Source organism: Protopterus annectens, chromosome 1.part2 (genome assembly GCF_019279795.1).
Source record: "Protopterus annectens isolate FY-2018-M chromosome 1.part2, PAN1.0, whole genome shotgun sequence".
Lineage (NCBI taxonomy): Eukaryota > Metazoa > Chordata > Ceratodontiformes > Protopteridae > Protopterus > Protopterus annectens.
In genome coordinates this window covers 1,157,104,527-1,157,122,875 of record NC_056727.1, presented here as the reverse complement: position 1 = coordinate 1,157,122,875, position 18,349 = coordinate 1,157,104,527, and positions in this window count along the sequence as shown.

Sequence of the window (18,349 nt, the reverse complement as noted above, 5' to 3'; positions counted from 1 at the left end):
ATCTCAGTCTTAAGAAGAGTGAAATCTGCTTTTGAGAAGTTTTTCACTGTGGTCTTTTGTGCTAGGGGTGGAGGTGGGATATGTATATCCAGGGTGATTAGTTTGTGGTCAGATCTCACTAGTGAGGGGTATACCTCCGGTGTGGAGCATTTTGTCCCCATGTTTGTGATGATCAGGTCTAGTATATTATCTCCCCTAGTGGGAGAGGTGACTAGTTGTTCCAGTGCATTTGAATTTATGAATTCCAGGAACCTTTGGGCTAGGGTGTTAGGGCTAGAATAATGTACCCAATCTATGTTTGGGTAGTTGAAGTCTCCCAGTATGATAGTATTTTGTGATACATTCATATCCTCCAACGTCTTCAGGAAGGCTGAGTGTGGTTCCTGAGATTGGGAGGGTGGTCTGTAACATGCTACCAGTTGTATATCAGTTTTGCCTATGGTTAGTTTCACCTGTATGGTCTCTGATGCTTCATGTGTTGCTACTAACCTGGATGTGTGGGTGTCCTTGATGAATATGGACACTCCCCCTCCCTTTGTGGTTCGGCCTGGGTTTTGGGGCCGAAAAGCATGATACGAGGTATAGCCTGGTAGCGTTGGGGTGCTCTCAGGAGCCTTGAACCAGGTTTCAGTTACTGCACAGACGTCGATGTTCTCCGTACTGAGGAGTGCATCGAGTGCATGCATCTTGAGATTTAGACTTCTGGCGTTGAGCAGCATTACCCTTAGTTTTTTTCCATTTTTGTTTTCTAAGGAGGTGGGTTTGCCTTTTGAGCCTTGCCTAAAAAAGGCACTATGGGGGTGGCAAGAGTCTTAGCCAATATCCGGAATCCCAGTGGTGACAGGTGCAAGCCGTCCCTTGTGAAGCAGTGTGGCTTGTCCAACATGTCATCCCAGGCAGACAGACATTGGATCCCCTTAGAATGACATCAGTACTTGAGCCAATTATTAAAGCTGATCATCTTGTCTTTCTATTGTGGCATCATTCTTGGTGAGGGCAAAATGCTGCTCAGGGTCAGGGTCATACCAGCCTGGGCTACATAATCAGAGAGCTCCTCTATGTCTCTTTTCATGTAGTCCAGGGAGGTACGTCTCAGGTCATTCATGCCAGCATGGACAATGACGGAGTCATATTTGTACTTGCTTTGGAGTGACCTGAGTGTATGTGTTATGTGGCGGATCCTAGCTCCCGATAGGCAGCTCACAGTCACCCTCTCCTTGCTCAGCCTGGTAAGCGGGACATCAGTGTGTCTGACTATAGAGTCACCTATTACTAGTGTATCAGGCATGGTGTTTGGCCTTAAGGGCTGTGATTGATTGACACACTGATTTATTGAAGTATGTGTTGCATGTGTTTTGTTTTGAGGTGGTGGATTTTTGGATGTCTGCTTTGGGAGCCTCTGTTGTTTTGGTAAGTTTTTTATTAGAGCCTCCGAGTATGTCTTTGTGTTTTTATGTGTTTGGTTTGCAGTTGTGATAGGTCTATGTGGGACTGGGTTTGTTGTGTGTGTGGTTACCATCTCCTCCTGTCTGGTCATGCCAGCCCTGAGTTGAGAGAGTTCAGCCTCCAGTTTGGCTATATAGTTGCATCTCTCACATGTATTTGTGTTTGTTGGGAGGAGAGGGTTGTCTGTGTACATGAGACAATTGTAGCATTGTCTCAAGATACCCAGATTAACCAGCTGAACTGGAGAGGATGCCAGTAATCTACCACTCGACATGCTAGAACAGTATAAGGGAGTGCTGTGCCTTTAAGGGAAGTGGATATTCACAGGGGTGGTAGGTGGATGTAGTGCTTACTTAGTATGAGAGTGCTTACTTAGTAGAGAAGTTTTGAGAACAAGTGCTAGGCTTATAATATAGCGAGTAGTCTGATTATACTAAAAGTAGAGCTTTCTTAAGGGAAAATTTGAAGAGCAGACTTGGCGGAGCCAGAAGAAGTTTAACCTTGTTTAACCAGCGCTGCTCTATGTGCACAACCGCGCAAAGCCATGCAAACGTGGATTTTAAAAAGGGAATTTCAAAAGAGCTAGAAATGGTCCAAAACAACCAATTACTACAGCTCTTGTGCTGAGGTCACTTCCTACAGGGACAGGTAGGCTGCTCAAGGCTCCCCACTCCCACTGGTGAGCAAAGAATCTTCCTTCTATCCAAGTAAGGTAATGAACAACACAGGAACTACACCACAGCCCAGAATACAGCAATGCCTGTAAACTGGTCTAAACTAGTCGAGGAGAGGCGGGAAAACAAGGATTATTTTTTTTGTTTTTTTTGTTTTTAGATAGAAACACACAGAAAATGCAGAAACGGTAATAAATCAGTTACACAGGCTAGCACACTTTAGTGGGCAGCCTCAACAGTTAAATTAAACAAACAAACAAACAAACTTTCGATCAAATTCGATAAAAAGTAACTTTAAGTGTAGATTTCAAAATAATGCAGCAAACAGCTAAAAAACAGTTTAAGCTTGTTTAGGGTAAGCTAGAGAAGCTTTTTCAAGAAAAAAAACAGCAAAGATACTTAAATCCAGAGAGTAGTCAGTTTTCTGAGTTTTCTGTAGCTAGGACCACTCTGCAGGACCACGTGGAGCTTGTCTGAGTAGTATAGCCAGAAAAAAATACCCAGAGGCGGATTTTAAACAGGGAACTTCAAAAGAGCTAGAAATGGTCCAAAGCAACCAATTACTACAGCTCTTGTGCTGAGGTCACTTCCCACAGGGCCAGGTAGGCTGCTCAAGGCTCCCCACTCCCACTGGTGAGCAAATAAACTTCCCTCTATCCAAGTAAGGTAATGGACAACACAGGAACTACACCACAGCCCAGAATACAGCAATGCCTGTAAATTGGTCTAAACTAGTCGAGGAGAGGCGGGAAAACTAGGATTATTTTTTTGTTTTTTTGTTTTTAGATAGAAACACACAGAAAATGCAGAAACAGTAATAAATCAGTTACACAGGCTAGCACACTTTAGTGGGCAGCCTCAACAGTTAAATTAAACAAACAAACAAACTTTCGATCAAATTCGACTAAAAAGTAACTTTAAGTGCAGATTTTAAAATAATGCAGCAAACAGCTATAAAAACAGTTTAAGCTTGTTTAGGGTAAGCTAGAGAAGCTATTTCAAGTAAAAAAGCAGCAAAGATACTTAAATCCAGAAAGTAGTCACTTTTCTGAGTTCTCTGTAGCTAGGACCACTCTGCAGGACCACGAGGAGCTTGTCTGAGTAGTACAGCCAGAAAAAACGCCCAGAGGTGGATTTTAAACAGGGAACTTCAAAAGAGCTAGAAATGGTCCAAAACAACCAATTACTACAGCTCTTGTGCAGAGGTCACTTCCCACAGGGACAGGTAGGCTGCTCAATGCTCCCCACTCCCACTAGTGAGCAAAGAAACTTCCTTCTATCCAAGCAAGGTAATGGACAACACAGGAACTACACCACAGCCCAGAATACAGCAATGCCTGTAAACTGGTCTAAACTAATTGTGGAGACGCGGGACAACAAGAATAATTTTTTTGTTTTTTTTTTGTTTTTAGATAGAAACACACAGAAAATGCAGAAACAGTAATAAATCAGTTACACAGGCTAGCACACTTTAGTGGGCAGCCTCAACAGTTAAATTAAACAAACAAACAAATAAACTTTCGATCAAATTCGATAAAAAGTAACTTTAAGTGCAGATTTCAAAATAATGCAGCAAACAGCTAAAAAAACAGTTTAAGCTTGTTTAGGGTAAGCTAGAGAAGCTATTTCAAGAAAAAAAACAGCAAAAATACTTAAATCCAGAAAGTAGTCGGTTTTCTGAGTTCTCTGTAGCTAGGACCACTCTGCAGGACCACGTGGAGCTTGTCTGAGTAGTATAGCCAGAAAAAAACGCCCAGAGGCGGATTTTAAACAGGGAACATCAAAAGAGCTAGAAATGGTCCAAAACAACCAATTACTACAGCTCTTGTGCTGAGGTCACTTCGCACAGGGACAGGTAGGCTGCTCAAGGCTCCCCACTCCCACTGGTGAGCAAAGAAACTTCCCTCTATCCAAGTAAGGTAATGGACAACACAGGAACTACACCACAGCCCAGAATACAGCAATGCCTGTAAACTGGTTTAAACTAGTCGAGGAGAGGCGGGAAAACTAGGATTATTTTTTTTTTTTTGTTTTTAGATAGAAACACACAGAAAATGCAGAAACAGTAATAAATCAGTTACACAGGCTAGCACACTTTAGTCGGCAGCCTCAACAGTTAAATTAAACAAACAAACAAACAAACATTCGATCAAATTCGACTAAAAAGTAACTTTAAGTGCAGATTTTAAAATAATGCAGCAAACAGCTATAAAAACAGTTTAAGCTTGTTTAGGGTAAGCTAGAGAAGCTATTTCAAGTAAAAAAGCAGCAAAGATACTTAAATCCAGAAAGTAGTCACTTTTCTGAGTTCTCTGTAGCTAGGACCACTCTGCGGGACCACGTGGAGCTTGTCTGAGTAGTATAGCCAGAAAAAAACGCCCAGAGGCGGATTTTAAACAGGGAACTTCAAAAGAGCTAGAAATGGTCCAAATCAACCAATTACTACAGCTCTTGTTCTGAGATCACTTCCTACAGTGACAGGTTGGCTGCTCAAGGCTCCCCACTCCCACTGGTGAGCAAAGAAACTTCCTTCTATCCAAGTAAGGTAATGGACAACACAGGAACTACACCACAGCCCAGAATACAGCAATGCCTGTAAACTGGTCTAAACTAGTCGAGGAGAGGCGGGAAAACAAGGATTTTTTTTTTGTTTTTTTTTGTTTTTAGATAGAAACACACAGAAAATGCAGAAACAGTATTAAATCAGTTACACAGGCTAGCACACTTTAGTGGGCAGCCTCAACAGTTAAATTAAACAAACAAACAAACTTTCGATCAAATCCGACTAAAAAGTAACTTTAAGTGCAGATTTTAAAATAATGCAGCAAACAGCTAAAAAACAGTTTAAGCTTGTTTAGGGTAAGCTAGAGAAGCTATTTCAAGTAAAAAAGCAGCAAAGATACTTAAATCCAGAAAGTATTAAGATTACAAATACTTCTTTGCAGATCTACATGACACTAACACCACTGACATGTATTAGTCACACACATTTGACACTTACTGGTGATGTGATGTTATCACCATATATGCGTGTGTCATGTGATGACATTGCTCATACACCATGTGGATGTTGTCTTGACGTGGGCATGTCTGTTTGCCTCTATTGGTGTCTTTACCTATCAGCGCATGCCTGGATGTGTTCACATTAATGCAATCGACCTTAATGCTGTGTATATGTTACATATATAGACATACATAGCCATGAGGGACATGACTTGTGACCCTCAAGACTTGCAAGCATGTATGTGTTTTGCCATATACATCTACGTGGCACTGTACAGCTGTGTAGCATACTGCCATGTATTGCCTGTGTTGCACATGTGTAGCACATGGGACAATAGCTAGCCTGATGTTATTTGCAGAGTTGGATATCAACTATAGCATGTATGGTCATAGTGATCTAGTAGGGTATATGCCCTGGGCAATTTATGAGCCTAGGCAGACAGGTTACCTAGCTGTAAGCAACAGACAGGTATGTTTCAGTGGCCAGTTCAAGCAGTGCCACAAAACTGTTCCACAGGGTTACTGATATATTTGGCAAGCGGTCTTCACACCATGTCACAGAGAGGGGTGATGTGCATCTTCGCTTGACAGGGATGCATAGTATAGCAAGAGTATGTTAAGTGAATGGGACAGAGATCTGTCAGGCATGTTGTGATCCTTGTACTAGAAAGGTGAATGTCCATTAAGTATGTGTTTATCTGGGGTAAGGATGTATTCCATGTAGCATGTCCAACACCTCTGGGTTGGACATGACTTTATTTAGGGTAGGCTGTAAATTACATAGTGCAGCTAGGGATTGGTAAGGGCAGTGTAGGCCATCTATACATGGGCAATAATGCTTAAAGGAAATACGTGATCTATTATGGGTCACATGGGTGTTGAGTATGGCTGAGCAATTATCACTATATTCCTGGATGGCACCCTGTCATGATTAGGGGTGCCACATATGTCTACCTGTCTGGTGTGGTGAAGTAACTATCAAAGGAAAGAGTATTGTCCAGCTGCATCCCATACACACAGTTGTCATTATGTTGACCGCTGCCTAGGTGGTAGTTCATGGGTACAGGATTTGTAACATAGGGGATTACAATGCAATATGTAGCTGTCAGATTGTGGCCATACATCACACACCACACATCTGACACACAAAAGCCCTTCTGTATGTTGTACGCAGCACACATTGTGTCAACTATTGCTCCTAGTTCATAGTCATTTGCAAACATCAATAGGCTGATGCCTTCTGTGTTAGTCTGTGTGGTATAGATAACAAAGAGGGGGAGTACTATGAATGAACCCTGTATTACTGTGGCTGGCACTGGTTTGATGTGAGTATATTAGTCAGACACCTTCTGTAGTGTTGATTCTGCCAGCAGTCCAGTTGCCAACAACTCCTGTGACATAGGAATATACACCTAGTTTACTGAGTGTAACCGGAACACAGTATGGGTGATGGTGTCCTACGAACTGGCAAGGTCATGATATGCAATGTGAATCAACCCTATTGTCATTTACATCTATACCGTGTATATCAAATACATTGATCACGGTTCATGGTCTTACAGACCAGACTCAGCAGGGTAGTTGTGCACTATTTCCCATTATCAATGATATCTCCCCCTTTGTGGAGTGTGATAACTGTTGCTGTGCACCATTTAGTGTGTACACAGCCTGACATGGAGCTATGATTGAACATGATATGTATGCGGTTAGCTGAATGTCCTTACATCTGTGTAGGATACACCCTGGGATGTTGACAGGTTCCATGAAAGCTGTATGTATGGCTTTAGAGAGTGCAGCTTGTACCTGCATAGTCGTTTTTACAGGGGCCCTGTAGTGTACATAGATATATATTACTAAATGTACCTTTTGGGGGGGGTGGGAGTGGGTTTAGGTTCTTCAAGACCCTATCTGGATGAACGGGTGCTATTTCTGTAGGTGCAGTACTTCCCATGCCGTAGTGTTGTGCAGCACGGCAGGTCTTATTGTTGCCATTACGATTAACGACACAGCTATAGAATGCTCTGTGTTTGGCCTCATAATATGTGGCTGATTAGTTCCACAGTAGCTTTGTGTGGTTTTATATGGTGTATCTGCATCTTACTAAGGCTGACCAGGGATCACCTACACTCATGTGTGTACACTCTTGCAACAGTTACTACCTTCTGTGGTACAGTTTAAAGCATGTTTCCACCTATTTGCCTTCTTGTTTGTGTTGGGTTGCATCCTTGTTCTGTTTCAATGGCACAATCATCGCACATATGTGACTGCTTAAGGTTCATTTGTGTAGGATTCAGCATTTGCATATGCATTATCCATCTGCATGGGTGCCATGACAGTCATCACTCTGCTCTTAGGAAACATAAAATTGGCATTGGAGACTAACTATGTGTAGCTTACTGTTAGCCCTGTTTGTGTGACCACTGTGATCCAGGTCAGTGGGGTTGATGGAATCCAACATGCATTGAGCACAGGTGTTGGTACATGAGGAATCTTCCCAGTTCATAATGGAATAGTTGAGAGTAGCCATTATTATGGTTCTGTCTCAGACCTAATCTTCCCCATTGCAGCACATTATGACAGTTGGGAAATTCGCGGCCTGGTGGGTGATCTGTCTCAAGGTGCAATTTGAATTCCACTTTGGCGCAAAGGTAGTTGCTCAGCATAATGCATCTGACATTATGCAAGTGCAACTAGCATGGGGGTGTACATATCCTTCAGGAATATGGACACACCTGCGGCCCGTGTGTTCCAATAAAGGATAATGGGCAAGAGGTGAGGCATGTGTTACAACATGGTCATGCAGGTGTGCTCTCCGGAGCATGGAAACATGTCTCAGCCACTGCACAGATATGTTCTCCATGTTAGGGATTGACATATGTGTGTCCGTATATTGTTTCTGACATGTATCATTGTGTAGCGAGACCCGCAGTTTATTGCTTGGCTCTTCCTGTAACAACAGTGAACCTTCACTTGAACCATGCATGATGAAGGCACTCTAGGGGAAGCATGAGCCCTTGCCAGTATCCAGATTCCCAGGGGTGACAGGTGCAGGCCATGTCTGGCAAAGTGTCATGGTCTGTCAACCATGTTATACCAGGACGACAGATAGTGGATACCCTTTGACTTGCACCACTACACTAGACAATTGTGGAATACAATCTCTCTGTCCCTGTACTTTAGTATCATTCTGGCCAATGGCAGAATGCTTCCCAGGCCTTGGGAAATACCTGCATGGGCTACAAGACCTGACAGTTCCTACATGTGCTTCCATGCAGTCCAGGCTACTGCATCACAGGTCCTGCACAACAATGTGGAATATGACAGAGCCATGTGTACAGTTCAAACTGTTGTCTGAGTGTATGGGTATGTGGTCAATCATGGCAGACAGGCAGCTGACAGTATGTATGCCCTCTTATAGGTTGGTGTGTAACATAGTGCTGGAGTTTGCATTCACAAATGAGTACTGTTGGGCATGTTTCCGGTCACGTGTTCTGATGTGTGGCACAATTATGCAAACTATGTCATACAGTTTGTGTATTCAGTGTCTGTCTCTTCCTGCTTCGGGGGGGGGGGGGGGTCACTTGTTTGGCCAGATACTTAGAAGCGTCTGTGAATGTGTGTGATTTCTGATAGTGTGTGTGGGTGTCCTTACTGTGTTCTAGTAAAGGTATGTGTAGGTTGTGTTGATGAGCTGCTTGTGTTACCCTGCACCTCATGACTTTCCAGTCCAGTTATGGCTGTAGACTGGGCTGCCTTGCAGCTTACCCCTGTAGCTGCATCCCAAACAATGTGTGGGGCATGGTGTTAGGTGGGTTTGGCAGTGTACATGGCATAGAGTTTACATTCCCCCAGGATGGCCACATACACAAAGTTGACATTAGTAGACACCAGTAGCTGACTAGTGGACATGCCTGTATGAGCATTCAGTACTACAAGTACCAAGTACTGTATTTAGTTTACGTATTGCATATGATGTTTTTGACAGTGATGTTCACATGTAACTATTTGTGTTATGGACGTGACAACACTGGGTATTACGGAAACATTGTAGCTACCATTAGCAGCAGTCCTCCTCTGAGGAGCACATCACATCCTGTTAGTCGATTACAGATGTGCAAGTGTCTACAGGTCTGTTTCCTTCTCTGGGTATATACTCACATATCCACCAGGACCATGAGCTCTGTTGGGCACAGACACCCACTCTCCAAACAGAGGCATGTATCAATAGACTCTGATGCCACTATCAACATGATCTGGATACAATCAGATAGTGTGCGCCATCACCTATGAAGTGGCTATTACACATGGGCAGCTGTCCCCTACATTTTACACTCCTACTGCAGATGTTACACTGGAGTTAAAGATGATATGCAACCTGTTTCATTACCAGTGCTGTGCACAACCTTACATACAGTATGTGCAAGCAGCTGTTAGGTTGGCAATGAGAGGTTGGGCTACACAAACCTGGTAGTTCACCGAGTGTGTCTGTACTCTCAATATCCACTCTATGTAGGTGTGCACATAGTCATTTGGCCCAGCCCTGTGACAAGGGTCACTACACATTTGCATAACATGTACACATGCACAGATGTTATTGCTTGCAAACGATACTAAAGAGGACCAGCCCTGTAACAAGGGTCACTACACATTTGCATAACATGTGCACATGCACAGCTGATATCGCTTGTGAACGATACTAGAGAGGTTCAGCCCTGTAACAAGGGTCACTACACATTTGCATATCATGTGCGCATGCACAGCTGTTATTGCTTGCAAATGATACTAGAGAGATGGATAATACATGTGTTATGTGCATGGATAGTTACCTGGCTCTTCCAGTTATCTTTGCTATCATGCTGCTAAACTGTCAGATGAATACAAATGATATGTATCCTGTTACTGGGTATTGTAATTGCCAAGAGACATAACTACTGTTTGCATAACATAATGGAACTGCTATGTGGAATAGAATACAGATCTGCCTAGAATACTGTACATTACACAGTTATTGACACAATATCCCACACTGCACACCATATTTGCACAGTAATCCCACCTTTAACATGTTCATCTTACTTATACACCCATACATATGTTGACTGTTACAATATATCAACATATACTATCCCCTGTTATAGCACATACTTGTTGGATCAGTCCTGACACTGACAGTGGCTGGAAGCGAATTGGTGGGTTCCAAGCCCATATCATCTCTTGTGGTGTATGCGGAGGTTGTCGTGTGACCTACAGCAGTACACACATAGAATACTACAAGCATTACTACTGCTCAACAATAAATCGCTACAAGATAGCTATTTCCACTATATGCATTGATTACACTGTAATTCTTACTGTACAGGTACTACATACACAGCCATACTACATGTTATACATACCTTCTTAGTAATTGGAGGTGTTATTGATTAGTATAATACTAATTTTCATTTTGTCTTTCAGTGTTTTGCACTGTCCTACAGGTAGATACAGATGGTTTGAATGTGTGACAGGGCAACCTTTTATAGTTACAGATCAGTAACATGTGCTATCCCGATAACCAATTGGTGTTCCTAAGTAGCTAATTACATGCACATCAGCTGTGCTGCTACTGCCTTAGCCAATACCATGGCTACAGTGGAGTATAGCTGAGTACTCCACTTGGGCGTTGTCCGTTTGCCTTACTTGTGAGGAAGACAGTGTGGAAGTTTTGTTTGTAATCTATTGCAACAGCTGTATGGAGATGAACAGTAATATATTCTGTATAATGCCTAGAGGATTTGGTCTAAATGTGAGTACTGCTGTTATATTTCTGAACATTGCTACTTGTGCAGGGTTTGTCTGTACCTAATACTTCTGCATATGTTTCAGTGTAGCCAGGTTGTTTGACCAGCTCAAGGCTGCATAGCTATGCATATAATGTTAGGGGGTTTACAGTGTGCTTGCCAGACATATTTATTTTGGTGTTACTGTGTATCATACTGTGCTGATAATCAATACTTGGTAAAACTTCCTGGTGTACGAACCTTTCAACCCTCTGAAACGGGATTAGTTCATACAAACCCTGTGACATTAGCAGCTGTTCAATTGTATAATGGCAACTATTTCACATAGGGCCGTGGTAGCGTGTCTGTGTCCAGGTATGTTAAGGTTTCAGCAGATGTTGTACAGTAGTTGAATAATTAGTTATGGTATGACAGTATGTATTGATGTAATTAGTTTGGATGTGGGGTAGATGTTGGTGGTGTACATAGCACATGCAGGTGTGTAGGAACACCTTTTATACAACGTCTATATGTGTGGGGTGTTCTTTCCCTATGTGAACGCCTATCCCTTAGTGGACTAATAGTATGGTAATTGCAGGCTGATTCATTAAGGCACTATTAAATGCTTCCTGTATAGCGTGCAGGTAATGTTAGTCCTTGAATCCTTTTGGCAATACATCGGAATGTATCAACATTTTGCAAAATGAAAGCTGTCTGTGTATTTCTGCCATAGATACTTGCAGTCATTGCAGATGTGTTGGTGACTGTGTCCATAGAACATATTTGTAGTAGTGTATTGGCATATACTCTTCATATGTTATGTTCATATTGTTTGGGGGAGGTGTAATGTGTGATTGCTATGGTCCATGTTATCCTCAGATATGACCACTTCGGATGCTGTCTACAGACATGTATGCATGTGTGTGTATATCTATATATATATATATATATATATATATATATATATATATATATATATATATATATATATATATATATATATATATATATATATATATATATATATATATATGTATATATATATATATATATATATATGTATATATATATATATATATATATATATATATATATATATATATGGATATATATATATTATTGCATACGTTTATCTGTACCTCCATAGATGTGTAGATTTTTTTAATCTATCTATATGTCTACATATGTATGTAGACCTGTATGTATCGACATGTCTCTATGTATCTCTCTCTCTCTCTCTCTATATATATATATATATATATATATATATATATATATATATATATATATATATATATATATATATATATATATATAGATGAGTATACACCTTTAATTGGGTACATGGCAGGTTGTCCTATTTCAACACATTCCTCCCTTTTGTGTTTTAACCTGTCTGCATACACAACTGGGATACGTACATCCCAGGTAGCTTAGTGTTAGGTTACTCTGAGGATGGAGTACATGGTTGCAGGTTCTTCTCCTGGAAGGTGTTATTATTTTACCTCTCAGTAGGCACTGGTATGGTAAGTGTGAATAACGCACATTTATGCAGTTGTAAGCGGGTTTGCTCGTGGTCTGCACGACGTTAAGCAAAGGTTAAACTTGTGAGACGCTTCTCCATTTACCATGTTTCAACACTGCTTGCCATCGCACAAACCCAGGGAAACCCGCTTACAACAGCCTAAGAGTGCTTTAATCCACCTGCATCCAACAGCCCTTACTCTGGCCCTCAAAATAACCTAACAGCCCTTGCACCTGGGACCATGAACACCACAGTCACTGACTTTACCACTATGGCATCTGAGATATGTACAAATGTTATGGTGTTTAGAATATACATTGTACTACAGACATTCCTTACTATTGAATACAAATGTGACAGTCAGTTGGTGTAAATATATGTGATACATGTTAATGTTCATATGTTTGTGAAATTACGTGTTGCAATGTGAAATGACAGGGTGTATTATGAATGAGAAAGGTTCTTGCTTTGTGTCCTTTTTATATTGTCCCGATACTCCATGTATACCCCTCCAGTTCACTTATTGGACATCCGACCCAGGCCCTCCTTGATGCATGATTGCATTACCCATCATTCTTCCCCCACCCACAATCTTCACATACTCAACAATCACCGCTTCTATGGTGAATTAGGTTAATATTAATTGTTATAATACCAGAGCTGCATGTGTTTTTTGTACACTTCAATTCCTTTGGAGTGCTTCTGTGTCACGAAGTGTGTTCATAGATGTTTATATATTTTTTTATTATTTTTATTTTACATTTGTTGACCGGGCTAATCCAGCTGGATATATGTCCATTTTCAGTAGAGGCCCGGGGAGAAAAGCTCCACACATAACATTAGCAATACAGATAGACAAATTGTTAATAAAGACTTACACATAAAATATACATTTAAATAAACTTGTAGTCAAAATCAGCATACATTAAAGGAACTCAACAATTTAAACTCATACACAATGTTCAGTCGACTTCAAAGCAAGGTTACTAAAGCAAAAGGTAATGCAGTAAGGCATCAGCCAAGCAGATTACAGTAATAGCTCGAAGGGAAGGGAAGTGGAAGGAGTATGAAGGAAAGAAAAGATAAGGCACAAGGCCAGAGTCATAAGAGAGGAGAAGGAAAAAGACAGCCAAGATGAGGTGGGAGAGATAGTAGATGTAGGTCAGAGCATAAGAGGACAGCTGGGAAGGGAAGCAGGGTAGAAGTTTGATTTGAGGCAGAATGAAGGGTAAAAGGTAAGGAGAGAGTAAGGAGAGGGAAGTTAGCCTGGAGTATTACAAGAACATATATATGGCTATTGATGTAACTGTATAATATATATATATATATATATATATATATATATATATATATATATATATATATATATATATATATATATATATATATATATATATATATATATATATATATATATATATATATATATATATGTGCAGACATCACTAACATGTATGTATGTATATATATATATATATATATATATATATATATATATATTTTTTTTTTTCATATTAATGTGTAACGGTAATACATATGTGGACTGGAATGTGTTGGTTCATGAACTACAGTACATTACAATATATTGTACATATGTACACAAAGTGACTGTCCCATTTGTGATCATTACAGTGGAATGCATATGGTGTAAGGTGTAGTCTCAGGACCATGAAACATGTATACACCTTGGATGGCTTAGTGGTAAGTCCCATAACTATAGAATGCATGTTCCAGGGTTCAACACCTGCAATGCTTTACAAATGTTTTTTACTCCAGAATAAGGCTCATTTAAGCAGTTGTAAGCATGTTTAAAAGTGTTTGTGTGACATTATTGCAGTGGTTAAACACATTTAAGCAAACTTTGTAATGTATAACCTGTGCGCGCAAACACGGCCACACCCGCTAACTACTCAGGATATATACATGTCAGTGAAGTAACATCAAACTATGTGTTGACATAACATTACATTCTCTGTTGACTGTAATCTTCAGCACACATGGGTTTATATGGGTTTCTCAAATTTTTATTATTCAGACGATTACTACCTATATATGCAAGTTGTGGTTAAGGTATACTTTTGAACATGATAAACATCCCTGCCTTTATCAGGATTGGAACCTGGAATGCACAGATACTATGCTGATGCTGTAACCATTACACTGTTTACATTAATGTTGCTTCCATCTATTTCCTATTTAGATGCTTTCTATGTGTAAGCTAGGCTAAGCAAAGGGCGGAGGCCCCCATACTCACTGAGCTTCACGTACTCTTGAAATAACAACATGCAACAAATGTACTGTGAGACAATACATTACATTCCTAACTACATTGGGCATAGCCCCTCACTGACACACTTCAAGGGAAACCTTGTTGTGTGAATGGGTAACAGAATATATACCCCAGGATCATGTGTCCCAGAACCATACAACCAGGGGGTGGGGGAGCCTGTCCAGTTTTATAGCTGTGAGACCTGTTGGGAGAATTGAATGGTGTTGAATTGTCACATTAACATGCCCTCTTTCGATCACTAAGTGCCCCTATCACCCTCCACAACCCCAGTCTTCAACAGCTTCCAGCAACTCTGCCTGGAATTGCTTAATTGGCTATGCTTGACAGAGGCTCAGTTACTTCATCAATGGTGCAGGGACAGCCAATACACTGTAGCTATGCTTCTAATTACCCTTGGGCACATATGTAGTAGGCTATCTGTGAACCTCTAAAGTACAGGCCATCACAGCCATACTATGTGAATAAACAGACCTTCAGATCATAATATACAGTGAGAAATCACCATGTAATCAGGTAACAGTTAAGTACAGCAAGAACATACAGAGCACCGATACTTAGTCACTCCAAAAGCCTATCTTGGAAGCTAGAAGACTTGTATAAGTTTAAGGCTTTCAGTTGCTTGTCAGTTGGTTACCTACAGGAGAGATGAACAACAATCACAGATGGGGACCATGCATGCAATGATACCATACAGGCCTATGTGTCAGCCTTAGGCTTTAGAATACTGTCCAAGGCTATTGGCGCCCCCATGGTACCTTATTTAAGAGAGTCTCAAAGGTGAATACCAGCTCCATAAACAGCACAATAGAAGATTCAATGAGGGTTATGCTACTCAACACCAGGGGTTGTGATCACAACATGCTTGCACTCACAGCACTCCTCAGGATGGACAACATCAACATCTGTGCAGTAACAGAGATCTGTTTTAAGGCTCCTGAGAGCACACCAGCACTACCAGACTACAACCCATACTGCACATTTCAGCCCCAGAACATGGACTAACAGACATGGGGGGGCTGTACCCATATTCATCAGGAATACCTACACCTCCAGGTTACTGGGGCAGCATGATAGTTCTGAGATCATCCATGTGCAACTAACATCAACCACAACTGCAATGTAAACTGTGGCCTGCTACGGATCACCCTCCATGACCCAGGACCACCACTTCACCTACTTGGAGACAGTGGTGAACATGTCTGGCCTAACTCACACCGTGGCATTGGTCAATGTCAACTACCATAACATTAACTGGGATAGTTACTCCGGTACTCACTTCCAGGCCCAGCGCTTCCTGGAATTTATCACCACATATGCCCTGTATCAGGTGATAACCTCCCTAATGTGGGGTGGAAACTACTAGAAGTGGTCATCACCAACATGTGCAACAGGTGCACCACAAGAGAGGTTAACCGGTGACTGGTTTGATCTGACCATAACATTCACTGTTTCCACACCCAAGCATCTCTCCCACCCATGGATACCACAGTGTATACCTTTCCTACAGCTAAATTTACACTACTAGTGGCAGAGGTGGGGGGTTTCACATCCCCCACTCTAAGGGAAACACTGCTCAAGATACAGACAGATTTACAAATGCAGTGTATAAGCACCTACACAGATGTATGGATCGTGCCATCACTGGTAAACCAAGGCACACTCCTCCTAGACAAGGACACCGGTCTGGTGGACCTCTGCACTAAACAGGCTATACTACAGAAGTAGGACAGTGTTCCAGACAAACAGCAAATCCCATGATGGGCAGACATCCATGAACACTATTAGTATGATACATAGGTCCCTCATGACATCATCCAAGGCTAACATCAGCAGGAGAATACATAAGGATTTGAAAGTTAACCACAAAGCCTTCATTGGCTATGTCAAGGATCTACATGGTGACACACAGATTTGCACTGTGCCAGTGAAATATAGCACAAAATATGCTGACCCTATTGATATCGCCAACATCCTTGTAGATACATTCTGTGCATACTTCACCTCCTAAAGAGCCCACTACACTACCTGAAAGGTGCAGTATCCCACACATCAGAGACACACAGGTAGAAATGGCCCTCTCTAACAGCAAAACAAAGCATCAATGGAGGCAGATGTTGTCCCAGACTGCATCTTGCAAACTGTACAGGACAACCTGTCCCCCACCCAATTAAGCTTTCCTACCTCAGCCTCTCCACAGGCTGCATGCCCGTACAATGGCGCGTGGCAATGATTATTCCACTCCATCAAGGTGGAATCACAACTGGCCATAGTAACTACCACCCCATAAGCCTAACTAGCCTGGTCTGCAATGGTATGGTTCACATCCTCATGGCACTCATTAACAAAGACATTGGTAACCCACGAACACGTGACCCAACCCCGGTCAACTTGGTTGAGTGCTGTTCATGCCTACTGAACCTGTTTGATGTCTTACAAACTGTCACCAAGACATTAGATGATGGGGGAGGTGGTTCACACATACTACCTGGACCTTGCCAAGGCTTTTGACACCATGCCCCACTCAGGTATTATTGATAAACACACCAGCCTGTACATATACCCATACACCACAGTTTGGGTTGCCAATGGGCTTACACACAGAACCCACATGGTACGACTAGCTGTCTCTAGGTCCAAAACTTGACCAGTCATGACTGGTGTCCCACAGGATTCAGTCCTGTGAGCCCTACTATTTGTCATATACATCTCAGAGGTACAGGCAAACATAGGTGGACTACGACAGACCATGTTTGGCAATGACTGTGAACTCAGAGCCATGATTGATAGTCCAGCTGACACAGACATCCCTCAAGGGGCCTCACAGAGAATGTCAGAGGATGTCAACATCATGGCCTCCAGCCAAGTGCCACTAACTGCATAGCCATTCCATTGTGGAATTGGCACCCACATATTAACACATAAGTGGCAGCCACTTTAATACGGATGAGGTATTGGGGTATCTGGGCACCAAGGAAGATAGTGATCTCCCCTTTGGCAATCATATCTACACAGTAGTTAGGACATCCTTGTATGCAGGGCATCTGATTACTAAAGGATTCCCATCTAGACATACTGAGGTTATAGTGCCCCTTTACTCATCACTCATCAGTCCCTTCATAGGGTATAATAACCCATGTGGGATGTACTTCAGAAGACACTTCCAAAAGCTGGGGGTCCACAAATGTACCTCGCTAAAGGAAATATTGGCCTCCAATATATGGCCTATGCAGCCAGACTGAATAAACTCCTGCTTTACTCAGTGGCATCTTGTTTACCCACAAATGGTCTCCACTGGCCAACACAGCTGTGTCGAACTCAGGCTTGATGGATATGCTCCTCCTATGGGAATCCATGTCACAGTGAGCCACACACTGTAGTGAGTTGAACCTTGCAACAACAATAACTGGAAGATGCTGAAGGGACAGCTTCCTGTCACAGACACTCCCCATACTTTGGAACAACATCCCTAACTACATTATACAGAGCCCCTCACTAACACTCTGCAAGAGAAACCTTGAATAGTGGATGGGGAACAGTAGATGCATCCCAGGGATCCTGCCATTGGCTCTGCTCCACAGATGGATAGTTAATGAATCCATGGGGTGGAAAAAGCTGACACATTTTTGCTGGGCTTATGAATGGCCCCTGGCAG